Here is a 16,862-nt window from a genome sequence, read left to right as displayed (position 1 = left end):
TTGACTTTGGGGTCTATATTTTTCTTCCCTGTTCTGGACCCTCTGTTGTGATCCCAGTCAAGGATGATCGGTAGGTTAGCCAGGTATCACCTGGTTCTTCTAGTCTTGGGGTCGTATAGACTGCAGTTCGTGTGATCTATTAGTGTTCGGGTCTTTGGTGTTCTTTCCTTTCCTTTTCTCTGGCTGGAAAGAGACCAATAGTTGTATCTTAGATGGTTGCTTGCAATCTATTAAGATCCCAGACTGGACTCACCAAAGTAGGATGCAGAACTTGGCCTTTACAGGCTATGGTGTGTCAATTAGCATAGAGGTCCCTCAAGTCTATGGTCATAAACTTCATCCTGCAAGGTATGTTTATACTTCGAAGGACTTTCCACAACGATGCCTCTCCTTTACCCTATTGTCTATACTACCATACAGCACCAACAATCATGTATGTAGAAATATCCACAAATACACGACTATCCACAAGTAGGTGTGCTCCCTTATACCGGCCCACGACCCTTTAGCATCCCTGTCTATCTGTGCATCCATTCACAAGTTACTGTTAGCGCCGCTGGTGCAGGACTGTCTGTTACAGGTGACTGTAGCTGCCCTTTGATCTCACGCTCCTCTCGGGGTCTTCTGCCTCGGTCATGTTGCGCTGACTTCCCTCATGCTGTGTGCTGCCTTCGATTATTTTAATTATTAAAAAGAGAATTTGGTGCATCTTCCAATGGAATGGGGAAAGACCACATTTTTTCTAAAAGGAGACAAATATCCAAAGAGCAATAAGAATGTGCTCAGCTCTGTCTTTTGTATAACTTGCATGTTATTTACCATGCTCCAGCCACTGGCTTATTAAATCCTTTCTTTTTCCCCTGCTCTCTTTCTTTCTCCTTCTCTCCTTCTCTCTCTCTCGCTCTCTCTCCTTTTCTTTTTCTGAAGTTTGAAGCTCCCAGTCTTGTTCCTACCTTAAGGCCTTGTCATTTACTATTCCCTCTGCCAAAAACACGTTTCTCTAAGCTTCCATGGTTACATTGATCTTTTTTTAAAATTATACGCTTACTTATTCAAAGATTGGTTTTTCTTTTGCCCCTTAGTAAGATATGAGTCGTGTGCCAGTTGGTGAGTCAATGTCTTTTTTTTTATCATTTTATTGGGGGCTCATACAACTCTTATCACAATCCATAAATACATAAATTGTGTAAAGCATATTTGTACATTTGTTGTCCTCGTCATTCTCAAAACACCTGCTCTCTACTTATGCCCTTGGTAGCAAGTCCTCACTTTCCCACTTCCCTCCCCCTCCCCCATCTCCCCCACGAACCCTTGATGATTTATAAATTATTATTATTTTGTCATATCTTACACTGTCTGACGTCTCCCTTCACACACTTTTCTGTTGTCCGTCCCCCAGGGAGGAGGTCAGATGGGCTACATTGATCTTGTCACTGAAATCTCAACTCTGATGTCACTCCCCCTGGTGAAACCTTCTCTGAGCACCCTTCTTCTGGCAACATCATTTTCATTGTCCTTAACATTGGCTTTCAAATCTGAAGGTAAATGAAATGCACCTCAAAGGCTGGTTAAAACACAGATGGCTTGATTAGGTCCTACCCCTAGACTTTCTGATTCAATAAGTCAGGGGTGGGCCCTGAGAATTTTATCTCAAAGAAGGTCCAAGCTTCTCTTGGCACAAAAAAATATAGTTTAAGAAGAGCTCATTTTATAAGCTAGTTTATAAGATCGCCCCCATTTTATTGTCTTCATAATAAAGTATTTATCATGATCTGAAATTCTCTTAGTAACCCAATTCAACTATTTTGTTACAGTCTGTATTTCACAGAGAATGGAAGTCCTATGAAGGCAGGGTATCTGTAGTCCCTTTCATGGCAACCTCTCCAAGACCTAGAACATGATGCAAAACAACGTGTATCCTCCATGGGTATTTTGTTGAATGAATGAATGAAGAAATGTGTGGATGGATGGATGATGAATAGATGGGTGGGTAGATGATCACCTTTGGGTTTCCATCTTTGTGCATGCCACACTAAATTGTTTCACAAATAAACCTAGGCTCCTTTTTTTCCTTCCTGAAATCCCACTGATACAAAGCAAGGCTGTATCAATGAGATATTTTGCCAAAGATCTGGGCGCCATCACCAAGAGATGCATACTACAAACGACCATCTGACGTGAAACCACACACAGGTAGATCTGCTTTTAAAAGCCCTTTGAGTTGCTCCATCACCCAAAGTGGTCCCCAGTCTTCTGCCATCATAATGAGTCTTCTCTCTCCCTCCCTCTCCTCCTCCTCACCACCTCTCTGCTGTGCCCTTCCTTCTCCAATCACCGTAAAACCATCTCTCTCACCCTCCCATGCACAGACGCTGGGCCACGAATGTTTTCCTTGCTTGGGGTTCACAAACGGAACAATAAGCCCCTTCCTTTAAATCCCCTGCATAGATGAGGCTCGGACCAGTTGCATGGCCTTCTTCCAATCTTTGTCATAACCTTCTGGAAGCTCTCCCTCTGTCAATGAAGACCTCCCTCTCAGCTGACTGACTCTATCCTGAATAACGTCAAGGAACAGGTCAGGGGCTGATAGCCAGAAGGGGGTCACGGTAAGAAGTGTGTTGGAGGTGGGGAAAGGGGAGTTAGTTTTTAATCACTGATGAGTCATCAAGATATGATGAGCCATCCAGTTCTTTGCTCCTCCATTCCTTCCTGCGAAGGTCACTCCCTGAACTTTATCATCTGAAACTGCCCTCTCACTATCACACATCCTATCCCAACCTTTGTATTCCCCTTGCACGCCCAGGCACCCCCACGGCAGCCACTCTTCCATCTCATTCTGCCCTCCAGTTCCACCACCAGTCTCCGCCCTCTCAGCCAAGAGGCACCCCCATCCTTCCTGTCCTCTTTGGCTCCCTTGGATCCCACTGTTTCTCATTCATACACTACCTAACCTTCTGTCCCAATCCTACGTAAATCAGTCATCTTCCTCTGCCATGCTGTCTCTGGGGAACCACTGGACAACCCTGTCCAAAGGAACCAGTGAATCCCCTCTGCTCCCACCAACTTGGCCATGGAGGCCATCGGCAGTCAACGGAGAATCTTAAAACTGGAAAGGACCCAATCATAGTTGTATTTTTAGAAAGATCATTTTTGCAAGAGTTGGAGACAGAGGGTCCAGGTTCAAATATAAGCTCCACATGGGCAAGTCGTGTGACCTCAGACAAGTGACTTAATCCCTCTGCGCTTCACGTTCCTCATGCACTCGTCCCACTCCGAGCAGGCGGGAGGGGGAAGTGGTAAATGAATAATACTTTCTCAATAGAAATAAGTTCACCAAAATTGCCTTGTCAACTGTACAGCGCCCTGTGCAAAATACCTTTCTATCATGATCACTCATGTAGAACTCCTGTGGAAGTAGGGTGTGCCTTACTTGGATTTGTATCCATGTCTAGACAAATGCCTTCAGGGAAAAAGAAACCATTGATATTGCCATAATGAGCACTTAGAGAGAGTCCAACCTTGCCGAGACAGCCTTTGTCCAAGTTTCTCCTTCCCCTCCCCCATTATGGTCTCAGCACCAAAATCTCCATCCTGGTCCATATGCAGAAGGTAGTCTATAAACAGAGAGGTACCTGACCCCTCAGCATCAGAGTTCAGAAGACCATACAGTGAGTCCTTAGAAGTCCCCTCGGGGACTAAGCACCAGTTGCTCTAGAGTTGATAGACCATTGTCCAAGCTGCCTCTGGATGGATTCAAACCTCCAACCTTTCCATCAGCAGCCAAGTACACGATCTGTTTGCACCATTAACCAAAACAAAACAAAACGCACTGCAGTGGAGTCCATCAGGACTCATAGCAAGTCTTCGGGTCAACAGAATAGAACTGCTCCAGGAGCCTGTCCCTCTGAGTCTTGCAAACACGTTGAAATTTTGAGAGCTTGGTTTGGATCTGTTCGACAGAATGGCCCAGGGCCTTTTTCATCATGGAGTTTGACTTGTGCAGCTCGTCTGAGATTACCGTCCCTCACTCCTGAGAGATCCCAGAAAAGGGGCTTCCTCTCAGAAACTTCCAGGCTCCCCTAGTCCAGCAAATACACTCCAGCAAATAGACCTGCACAGGCAGGGGCCACCACTGCTTCGACCCCTCTCACGCACCCAGGTTCAAAGATTACCTTTTCATTTTAAGAGACACTGCGGCTTCTGGTCAGAGAGCTCTTATAACCTGCATTAAAAACATAAATTTAAAAAATGGAAACGCCCATTGAGTTTTGAGGACTGTTCATCCTGTTTGGAGAAGAAACAAATGGAACTATAGCCATTCCCACTGCGGAAACAGACCCCAAGTGGCTCTGAGACTTGGACCTGCCGGGTGATGTTATGCCTAAGAGTCATCGCTGAGTCTCCCAGGCCAAGAGTTGCTGCTAGGTGGAGCGTTCGCGTCCTGTGTTGACTAGTTAATCGACAGGTTCTACACCGATCAGGTAAGAGCAGGGCCTCAAGAGTCTAACAACCCGTGAGAATGGCAGAGGGGGGCTTCTCTCCTTCAACAGAATCCTTACTCCTCCCCGTGGCATCAGCAAGTCTGGGAAATTCCAAGGGCCCTGCAGCCCCTACCTCTCTCTGTGCTCTCTGTTGTCTCCTGCTTTGAAGCACCGGGTTCCCTGTCTGGTTTGGACATCTTGAACCGCGGGACAAAGACATGGTAGAAAAATAGGGCTCCGAAAGTGGGTAAAGGGAGATGTTGGACAGGGAAAGATATGACAAAATAATAATTTATAAATTATCAAGGGTTCATGAGGGAGGGGGTGGGAAAGGAGGGGAAACAAATGAGGACCTGATGCCAGGGCCTTAAGTGGAGAGCAAATGTTTTGAGAATGATGAGGGCAATGAATGTACAAATGTGCTTTACACAATTGGTGTATGTATGGATTGTGATAAGAGTTGTATGAGCCCCTAATAAAACGATTTTTTTAAAAGTAGGGCTCTGTCCCTTGTCATCTATCAACTCATTGTCAGTTGGTTCCTACTGTGGTGACTTTTCGGGTGCTGTGATACCAGAAGCTATGTCTCCAGTTCTTCTGATCCCAGCAGGGTCACCCAGGGTGACCAGGCTCAGAGCTTCTAGATTCAGACAGGCTAGGAAGAAAGGCTGGAAATATGCCTCCAAGAATGAGTCCATGAAAACCTTATGGATCCCAATAGAATGAGTCCATGAAAACCTTATGGATCCCAATAGAGTTTGTCCCACTCGCTTGCTGAGGACTCGCCATCAGGAGAGATCATGCACTAGAGGGGGATCTCATGTTTGGTGAAGTAGAAGGCCCAAGGGGACAAGAGGGACCTTGATGGCATGGATTGGAACAGTGACTGACACAATGGATCTGAGCAATTGTGAGGATGACGCAGGTCTAGACAGTGTTCTGTTCTGCTTGTTATAAGGTCACCGTGAGCTGGTCATTTGAGTTTTCAGTGCAAGCCTAGTCAATTTCAAGTGTTCAGTCACTGGTTCCTCAAGCATCCCTTCATTCATGCCCACTGCCAGGGAGTAATTCGGACTCACAGGAACCTTGTAGGACACCGTACAACTGCCCTGATGGGTTTCCGAGATTGTCTATCTTTACGGGAATAGAAAGTCGCATCTTTCTCCTGTGCATTCCTACATACAGGAAGTAGGTATCCAAGAAAGGCATGCACCATGTAACAAAAGAATGGTTGGAAACTGATTGTGGCCACAATTGTACAATTCTATACAACATGATTGAAAGATAGAATAATACATGTATTAAAACCCAACTAATAAAAAAGGAGGAAAAAATATATGGCCTGTCCTCAGACAGCGCACAGACTGGAAATACAAATAAACGCACCGCTGCGAATGTGCAATATTCTGTTTCAAGCCTTTTGTGACCTATGGGAACTAAAGTGCCCACGTGTGTTTTTTTTTTCTCCTCTAGGATTTAGTGGGAAGCTTTTAACCCACTTTTAGTCTATACTGCCATCTGGTGGAAGCCTGTATCCCCTCAGGAATCTGAAGATTCGGTCCTCATTCCACCACGCCCAGTACCAGAGACCCCACAGAATGTATCCTACCAATTTCATCACAATCCATAGGTCCTCAAAAATATGCACTTTCCATTTCATTCTAAACACTTTCTATTACTGGAAACACATTTCCCTCAAAACTTCACAGCAGAAACAAATTCGGTCTTGAAAGGGTTAAGTGCTGTCGGGCCCAGGTTTGCAATCTTGTACTGCAGCAGATGCAACAGGTACCTCTGCCATCTCCTCTTGGTACTAGGTTCCTACATCAGGTGGAGATGTTTTACTGCAAGTGGCTGCACCCCTCTCTCTGGGCACCCGCTGCACACAGGATGGGGTGCTGAAGAATGATCACTCCCCCAGCAAATGGTATGCTGCTGACCAGAGGCCCCTCCCTGCCCTCCTCCCGTCTCCCGGCCAGCCACCCCGTTCACTGGGCTCTGAGAGCTGCACCCACAGAGCAGTAGGGGACACAGCCCTGCCAGCCATCAGAGGCCTTTCATCTCAAATGGAAATGTACTACCCTTAACCCTGGGATGGATTTGGACATAACCCCAGACAACTCGCTAGGCCTCCTTAAAAAGTCAGCACTTTCATAACCAGGCTACTGAGTACACGGCAGGCCTGGTGTGCTTCGGCACTTGGAGAAGCCGGTGTCTGTCTCTTGGTGGTCTTTCTGCGCATTAAACCCCATCATCCGGGCCCCTTCAGGGAGGCCAAGCCCTCAGCTGCAGTGACCGTCCTTAACCCCCGGCGGCTGCTTTTTGCTGCCCGTGAACTGTGGCAGGGGAGATGGGGACGTGGAGCGACCGATGGCTGAGGATCTTTGTGCAAGTTAGTTCATGGATTCTTGTGACACCCTCACCCTCACTCTCCCAGGGAGCCATGGGATCTCTTGTCTGGGATCCTATTGCCCAAATCCATCAGAGAGACACTAAACCCAACAGAGAGACAGAGAGTAAACATTTGTGTGTGTGTGTGTGTGTGTGTGTGTGTGTGTGTGTAAACAGCCCTTTTCATTCTATGACCAGCAGGAGGCGCGTGCTGGGGATCAGCCTGTCGCTCCTTGCTCCCTCAGATCTGCAGCGACCTGGAGAAGAAGGTTGGCAGCATAGGACGAGGGGAGCAGGGGAAGTCATCAGGAGGAGCCTCTTCGTTCCCCATCTGAGGTCATCAGCCAGAGTCCTGGGTGGTTCAGACATGTCCGGGAGCTGCTGTCAGCAGCTGCCTGAGGGTCAGATATGAGTGGTGGCCGTACACGATGCATTTAGTCGATGTCACTAAAGTGCCCACGTGAAACGCGTGAAAGGAGCAGAGGTGTTTTATATATATACAATGAGAAATTGGCGAATATAGAGATACCACAATTGCTAATCTCCCATGTTGGTTGTTTGTTTGAGACAACTTGTCTGTCACTAAAGACTCCTTTCAATTTTACTTTTACTTTTTTTTTCCCCCCAAGCCACTTAAACCACGACTTAGGTTTGAGGGATAAGGGATCTGGAGGGGTTTTGTTTGTTTGTTTTTAAAGAAACATATTCCCTATATATGGCACAACCCAGCTCAAAAAAAAGAAATCCACAAGAATATCCTGTTAAAACCTCCATTTTTTTTTCATTCCGCCCACCATCCCCCTCCGCCCCCATCCCTCCCCTTCCCTCTCACACCCCCGTCCCTGGTCCCTGGTCCCTGGCCTCCTCGAAGGCATCAATGTCTTATCGACTAGTGTCTAAACCACATTTCTTCACATCTTATTTCATCTCTATTTCCAGGGAGAAATCATTTTTTTCAAACCTGCTGCCCATTTGTGTTCTAATAGTTCAGCTAAAAGGAGGAAACGGGACGTCTTTGGGCGTCACATCATGACACCGCCTTAAGCGGCCACAGGCGGGGAGAGTGAAAAACGTGTAAGGGCCGTCCCTTCTTGTGCTGTTCTAAGGACTGGGCAGGAACATGCACACAGTGTCAGCACAGGGCCTGGCACTTAGCAGGGGCACACACAACATCTGCCCTCTCCTTCCCACCCCTTTCCCCTTCTAGCAAACCGGAGAGAGTCCCTGGCCTGATGGTCCATCTCTAATGTCTGCCTTCCAGGATCCCTTACTGCCTGCTTCTATCAAGAAGCTAAACCAATATTTCCAACCCATCAACACTTAAACACGAGGCCAATTTGCCCAATACACTGTCTATTTATTTTCCAGGCTGCAATCTTTATGCGGCATATTCCGGAGGCAGTTAATTTGCTCTTGAATGCATCTCTTTGTGTCTTGGTTACCCATTTCATTAGCCGGGATATTGAGACTGGTTGGGGCATGTGGGGGATTTTTCACAGAGTGAAAGGAGGTTTTTAATAAGCCCCATCATCGCCGGCTTTATGGTACCATTTGATGAGCGACAAATGTATTCATTTGGCAGCTGCATTCCTTAATCAGGTATTCACTGGGTAACCGCAGATATAAATATGGAGAAACACAGAATTTCAGGAGCTGAGAGCAATCATTTCGCCACGAGGATGAGAACATTGTCTGTATGCACCACCAATGTTCGGGCAAGGGCCTCGTCTTTGCTAAGGGTGGGATTCTGGAATCTAAGTGAGCCCGGGCATGACTCACCACCATCTAACAAGAGCACCCCTCCCCAACCCAAGGGGCCAGACCTTCCTTCAGAAGATGCTAGGTCCCTCTCTAACATCAAACCCTTTCCCCAGGACCTGGCTTCTTAGAATGCTATTGGATCTTTTCCAGGGCTCCCCCTCAAAATGTCCCTCAATTTTAAAAGTACTAATGTAAGTTAGTCTGACACAGCAAAGGTCTCCTAGTAATGAGAAGAGAATAATCTTTCAGTGACTTCACTTCTCAGATTAATATTTAAACGTTTTAATCCACAACCTTCTCAAAGCTTGCTGGTTCAGAACGGTGGCTTTTCTTCAAGGTCACTAAGAAATACGGAGTTGTTTGCATAGATAGCAAAGTATCCCCGGGGCCCTGGTGGCATAAACCATAAAATGCTCACCTGATGATGAGAAGGTTGGAGATTCAAGCCCACCCAGGGCACCTGAGAAGAAAGACATCCCCCAAATCAGCCATTGAGAACCCTATTGAGCAGCATTCTACTCTGACACTCCTAAAATCAGCCTAGGTCAGTCGACTCTGTGGCGCCTGGTTGGCCGGGTACTTGCATCCTAAGCTTTGGTGTCACGTTTAAAATGCTGAAGGGATTTCCTCGCAAAGGAGCTTGTTTTGCAAGCGGCATAAGAATTCACCAGCCGTGAGAACAAGAGTGGAGCGAGGCAGGAAATCACAGGCTTTGGTGCCTCAAATTCCATTTGGGTTCAACACCGACTAGAGCAGAGACTACCACAAAGAGGCTTACTTGTGTTTTATTGACTGTGCCAAGGCTGTGTGGATCATCACAAACTACAGAGGACCTTGAGAGGAACGGGAATTCCGGAACACTTCATCGTGCTCATGTGGTACTTGAACATAGATCAAGAGGCATTCATGTGAACAGGACATGGCAGTACTAGGTGGCTTATAATCAAGAAACATGTGCCACAGGGTTGAATCCACTCACCATACTTGCTCAATCTGTCTTCAGAACAAATACTCAAAGATGCTGTTTGAAATGGAGAAGAGTGGGGCATTGAGATTGGAGGAAGGCTTATTAACACCCCTCGCTGCGCAATGACACGTACTTGCTTGCTGAAAGTGAAGAGGAGTTGGCTCGCTTGCTGATGCAGATCAAATATTGCAGCCTTCAGTATGGATCACAACTCCATGTTAATAAACCCAAAATCCTCACAACTAGAACAATAGGGAACATCATGATCAATGGAGAAAACATTGAAGTTGTCAAAGGTTCTGTCTTGCTTGTACCCACAATCAATGCTTATGGAAACAGCGGTCAAGAGATCAAAAGACGTGTTACATTAGGTAAATCTGCTGCATAAGATATCTTTAGAGCATTGAACAGCAACGATGTTACTTTGAGGACTAAGGTGCACCTGACCCACGCCACGGCATTCTCCATTGCATCATCTGCATGGGGAAGTTGGATACTGAATAAGGAAGCGCTAAAAAGAATCCTTGCATTTGGATTGTGTTGCTGGGGAAGAAGATTAAAAGTACCAGGGACTCCTTAAAGGACAACGGATTGGTCTATTAAGAGGTATGGCCAGAGTGGTCCTTAGAGGCAAGGATCGCAAGACTTCATCTCACGTAATTTGGGCAAGTTGTCAGAGAGACCAGTCCCTACAGAAGGACCTCGTGTTTGGTGTAGGAGAGGGGCAGCGAAAGAGGAAGGCCCCAAGGAGATGGACTGACACTGTGGCCGCAACCATGGGCTCAGGCACAGGAACTATGGGGGGGATGGCACAGGCCTGGGCAGGGATTTGTTCGGTTGTATGTAAAGTTGGTCGCTATGGGTTCAAACTGACTCAATAGCACCCAACAACAAGCACAACGCCCAGTAGTTCAATGAGTCTCATAACCCAGGTACAAAGGAAGAGGGTGGGTTAGCAAGCACATTCTTCTAGCTTGAAGATGAAGAAGCAAGTCCAGGTCTGCCCCAGGGTCTTCCTGGCCCTTACTAGAAACATGGGAAAGAGGGAACAGGAAGGGACAGGTGTAGCTATGGATATGGAAGATATAGATATATTCAAAAACTTTACTGGGAGGGAATGCAGATATCATATCCTGCCATAGTTCAAGCTCAAGATACTTCTTCACGGTTGATGAAACTAGGAAGCAGCCACACCCCATCCTTTGTTTACAGAAGTTGATCAAGTGTGATGAACGATCAGATCCAGGAAGAAAGAACACCTGCCAGTCACCCCAGGGCATCCCCCAGGACAAATCCAGTGAGCTCCTGTTTGAACTAGTAAGAGTGTGGTGGGCAGGATGCTGGGGACAGTTGGCTATTTCCTGCCCCACACCCGGAGGGGGCAGAGCAAGCAGTGCTCTGAGGCGGCTGCATGTGTGTGTGTGTTAGGAGCCTCCATTAAGAGGGAACGTCTAATAATACTCCCTGCTACTCGGCGCTTTCTTTGCCGCTGTGCCCCCTGGTTCTCAGCGCCCGGCACAGCTGGATTCACAGTGTACGTCAAGTGAAAGCACTAATCTATCAATCAAGGGCTTTGTTCTCTGTCCGGTTCCTTGTAGGCAATAAGTGAAAACACTCACATGCCCACGACTAGTGGGCTCGGCAACAGGCAGAAGCCCCCTCCCCAGACCCAGCCAGCAGCGGCCTTCCCAAGATGATGCCACCACTCTCTGCACCCCGGGGGTGGGGGGCAAAGGAAGGAGAATGGCAAAGGAAGGGAGGAACAGATGGGCAAAACTGTCCCTGCTGGTGGCAGCCTCAGACAGGGAAAAGCCATCTCCATTTGGCAAGGGGAATATTTGCAGGGACTTGGCCAGGATAATAAAGAAAGGCGGAAAGTCATTAAATATTGTGGAAAGGACACTGAAAGGCGTTTCTCATGTCCGGACTCACCGAATCTTTCAGTATAGTCCAACTGCGAAACAAAAAGAGGGTGGAAGAGGAAGGGAGAGAGAAAAGGTAGGAAGGGATGAAAGGGAGCGAGGGGGGAAGGCCCTGGTTCTCCAGAGGCAGGCTAGGACTTCCAGTATACATGGAGCTGAGAGGGCCAAGGCCAAGGGACCATATTGAGCTCAGGTGTGGATAGTCCTGGCCAGAAGGCAGTGCACTTGGACCAGAGTCCAGGAAACAGGAGGGACAGCGGTCAGGCAGGCAGCAGCCCTGGCATTCTGGGAGCTTGGTCCTGGCTGCAGAGAACAAAGAGGCAGGAATCGAGAGATTGTGCACAACAGCAGTTCCTCCACAAAGACCGCCCTGGCTTTCTCTCCAGGAGCAACGTCCCTCACCAGCCCCCCGCTGCCCCCCCTCCCCCCTCCACAGCACTCACACGGATGCTGACCATGTTAGCTGCCAGGTCGGCTTCCCACTCGTGGTGGCCCCATCCATACACCATGGGGTCGCACTGATGGGCTCCTTAGGGTTTCACAGGGTTTTCATCCGCTGTGTGTTTTGCCAGGCCTTTCTTCCTAGTCTGTCCTAGACTGGGTGTACAGCGGAAACCTGTTCGGATCACATCAACATGCACGGCTCCATTGGCAGAGAGGTGTTGACTGCGCAAAGTGGGTTGGTGGAACCAAACCCAACTCCCCCATGGTGAAAGGCAAGAAATCGCATCACTGAACTACCACCGCCCCTATATTTCACCAAGATTGGTGTTGTCCCAACCATCCCCAGCACCGAGATCTCCTCTTTATTGGCAAAGTCAATCAATACATCTCCTAGGAAGAGCAAAATGGGATGCGACTGGAAGGGCCTGACCTCCATTCAAGCTCTGTGTGTAGGGGGGAAGAGATCACTCTGGAATCAGAAGACAGACTAGAGTTTTACGATTCAAAGGTGGCCTGAGGCTCAGCAGTTACAGCACCACCTGGGAGATTGTTACAAAGGCAGCCGTGTGGGCCCCACCTCAGACCTCCCGAATCAGACTCTGCATGTTAACAAGCTCCCCAGGTGATTCATATGTGTGATAATTTAGGAAGCAATGAGCTAGAGTGCTGAACTTGGATCTCTAGGACTCTAAACGCATCCCTCTTTGAACTCCCATGTCCCTGTGGCACTTTGAAAGTCACACAGCACTCTAATCTAGTCTCTCTATGCCTCCCCATCACAAATTGAATTGAACAAAGGAAGAGGAAAACCAGGGAGAGAACAACAGCATCTATTCGTGGGGCACCTGCTCTGAGCCCATCACAATGCTGAAAGACATGGCATGCGTTCCCTTACTAAATCACCAGAGCAAGCCCCGGAGTCAGGGGAATAATGGGCACCATTCTTCTGTGCGATTGAGAAAGATTGAGTAATTCTACCAAGTTCACACTATTAGAACTTACTTAACCTCGGGAAACAGCCATTCCTCATGCTACCTCAAGCAAAGAGGGGACATTGGAAAGAAAATTGCTTCCCCTCCCCAGAATCCTAGGATAGGAAACCCAACAAAAGCACATCTTCTGGACCCTGGAACTGGACGGCAGTTAAGAGTCGAGCCACCTGTCTTGGTGTCCTCAGAACCCAGCATGACCATAAGCTGGAGACTCTTGCACAAGTGATGTACTGAAGAAGGCTCTCAGAAGAAACTCACAGGGGCACTTGGTGGTAGTTACATAATCTGGTGTCAATTGCAGGATTAAGAGTGTAGGCTGTGCATGTTAATATGGATAGACTAGAGAAAATTCATAGACATATTTTATGAGAGAGTTTTACATAAAGGGTAAGTGTACATTAAGAAAGCATGCCAACCCAGTCCAGTCCAAGCCCATAAGTCCGACCTTAGCCTATATGTCCAATACCGATCTACAAAGTCCTCCTCAAACTCACAAAACACATGCAGATGACACCAACTGCAGGAAAAGCCAAATCAGTAAGCGTATAAGCATCTCAGCACTGGCAGGGGTCTCCACATGGCTTCTCCAGAATCCAGGGCTGCATCATGTCCATGTGGCTTCTCCTCAGGGATGTCTCACAGGAAGTGAGCCTTGCCAGCTAAAGCAGGGAACTAGCTAAGGCAGCTGCACCCTGGTCTGACCTTTAGAGAGCAAGAGACCAGAAAGGCGAGGCTCACCGAGCTATTTATCTTGATGCCCTTCAATTAATCCCACATGTGTTCATTGGCCAGGTTGGTACAATAAACCGTAATGATCACACTGTCAATCAGGATATAGTCAATGAGGTCTCTGTGTGGGCATGGCCTTCTCCTAAGGATTCTGGAAACTCCTTTATTTCCCTGTTGGAGGTGGGAGTCCCTGTCTTGGGCTGCTCACTCCCTGTGAGACATCCCTGTGGAGAAGACACATGGAGAGAGGCTGATGGAGCCAGACCTCTGGAGCTGGCGAAGCTGCGTAGAGACCCCTGCCAGTGCCGAGATGCTTACAACGCCACTGGCTCCACAAGACTTGCTACCCACTGGCCTGTGATCTTCCTGCATTTTGGCATCATTGCATGTGTTTCGTGAGTCTGAACAGGACTTTATAGATTGATATCAGACATATGAGCTAATATCGGACTTATGGACTTGATCTGGACTGGGCTGGAATGTTTCCTCAATATTCAACTGCTCTTGTATATAAAGCTCTTTCTTATACACATGAGTGTCCATGAATTTGTTTCTCTAGTCTACCCTGATTAACACACACTTCAACCCTGTCCTATAAGAGTGCTCTGAGTGGGCACTGACTCAATGAGAGTGAGTTTGTGTGGTCGGTTCTCAAAAGAAAGGAAGTGAGGGAAGCAATATGGCAGGGGAAGAAGAAAGCTAAACAGGACGGTGGCCTCAACTGGAGGCCAGCTTCAGCCTGGGTCCACAGGGACTTCTGGGAAGTGCAGAGCACCACAGAGTCGGTCTCCCCTTGAACCCCCGTGTTGGCCAGTCCATGGCAGCTAGATTTTGGAGGGTGAGGAGAGGGGAGCGGTTCATTGTCATGGCTAAGAGGCCATCAGATCAAGGGTGATTCTTTAGAGAAGGAGAAAGCTGGGAGTCTTTATCAAAGCTGACAGCAGCGAAGTGGTGGGGACACCTGCTCAATGAAAGAGGGGGGGCACCAACACTGCGTGTGTGCGCGTGTGTGCGCGTGTATGTGCGTGTGTGCATGCCTATGTCTATATCAGTCTCAAGAGTGTCCTCTGCTGTGACAGGTGGCAGCTCAACATCTTTCTGGACCCTGCCCCATTCTCTGAAAGCAAAGCCTAGACTTATCTTCCATTTTGCCTCTTAACTCTGGCTGACATATGATCAAGAATGCCCATTTCAGACCAACAGTGCCCCTTGGCGAGGTTTCACCATACCATCCCCACTGCTCAATTATTAGCTAAAATCCTGAGAAAGAAATGTGACCAGTTAAACAAATAGCAGGTCCTAGCCAAGAGATGGGGCATTTGTGAGGCATATGTCCACTTTTTTCCACTCAGCTGCAGCAGAGATGGATGAATTCGGTAAGTAAGGTAAGCGCGGGGTTAGAGTATCAACAAAAGGGCATCGCTGGTCCTCCCAGCTGGAGGGTCACCAGTTGTCCCAACCGCAAACCCACAGATGCCAAGCAGACAGGACATGAGGGCGAGGGAGCGCTGTGGTGGAAATGGACCTGTCAGAGCACTCAATCAAACATGGATACGCTGCAGAGCATGAGATTGTGCTGGCCCTCAAGAGAACTGGTGCAAGCTCCCGCAAGATTGTTTAATTAAGCTGTGAAGGCCCTCTCCCTTCCACGCCTTTGTTGATATCTCTCTCCTACTGTCCTCGATCATTGGCTAGGCCAGCCGCCTGGAAATCTCTCTCTTTCTAATAGACAAGAGGTGGGGGTGGGCTGTTGGGTCTAACTCTGGCGACATTTACCCAATATGCTGTGAGCCTTCCAACATGATCAGTTACTGGCCAAGGATGAATTATATGAATTAATACCTGGTCTCCGATCCATTTTGACAGAACCATTTTGTATCCACACTGGCCAATCCAGCAACTCCAGTCAGCAGGACCAGCAATGCCCTTTGCCGTGATCAAGACCTTGCGCAAATCTTGCTAAACAATCGATGTGAAGTCCAGTCCCAGATTGCAGACAGCATGAGGACATTCAAATAAGCCGACCAATGCAATGAATTCGTGCAAGTTCCTTTGGCAGGTCCCATAAATAACAGACGACCAGGCCCTACTTTGAGGAACCAATTTCCTCCTAATGCTGTGAAGTATTGCATCATAAGAGGGTCAAGTCATTGTCACCATCACATTGGACCCTTTAAAATTGTGTGCCAAAAAATTTCTGGGTGGTAAACAAGTAAGATTCTGTAGTCAGAATGTATTTCTAGGATATGAAACTAACGGTGAAAAATGTAAGGGGATGTGTCTGCTATCATCTTCACTAGCTGCTCTGCATATTATTTTAGTGGTGGATTACTTAGTCCTAAATCATTCTTGACTTGCGACAAATGGATTGAGCAATTGGCCCGACTCGAATATGATTGATGAACATGAAAACAGTTCATTTCACAGGGATTCTATGTCGCCCTTAAAGCAAAGATGTGGTTAGCTTAACTCACGCACTGGAAGCACAAACTAACAGAGTGTCAGTACTGGAAAGTCCTTTGGCAACACGTCCACATCATTCTGCCCTTACAACAGGTGCTGAACATGGACTATCTTTACCAGGAAGAAATGAAGTGGGGGGGGTCCCCAGAAAATGAAATTTGGGGGGATTTCACTTGGACTTTGAGCCCGTAACACCTGAACATACAGTAGCTGAAAAAAAGGCAACTGTAATATGTACCTAAAACAATCTGTGAAAAAATAGCAAACTTAATTATTGATAAAGTTCCACGAACTCTTTTCGGTGGAGCATGCATAACTTTATATTTCGGTGTGTTAATTCTATTTCTAATTTTTCTTATACAAATCAAGTAAATATTGTTTTAAGCTATGTGTTCTCCAACAAATGGAAAACCTCTTGAGGAATCTAATCACCTTTACTAACTTTCAAATATATACTGAAGAAGAAATTGCAGATCAGGTACAATTATTGTGAAGTTTGCAAAATCAAATTTTTCTAAGTGTAGACTCTAGTCTTGGGACAAGGTTGCCAACATGTCATGGCATGACAAAGGCATGTGACAGAAAACTTTAGACGTTCTCATATCATGTGCTGTACATTTATTACCATACATTATTGTCCAGAAGCAAGAACATCAGTTGGGGTTTTTTTTCTACCCATGTTTTGCAGCCTCAATTAACCACTGAGCAATTG

The sequence above is a fragment of the Tenrec ecaudatus genome, chromosome 12 (genome assembly GCF_050624435.1).
Source record: "Tenrec ecaudatus isolate mTenEca1 chromosome 12, mTenEca1.hap1, whole genome shotgun sequence".
Classification (NCBI taxonomy): domain Eukaryota; kingdom Metazoa; phylum Chordata; class Mammalia; order Afrosoricida; family Tenrecidae; genus Tenrec; species Tenrec ecaudatus.
Note: the sequence above shows the minus strand (reverse complement) of the source record.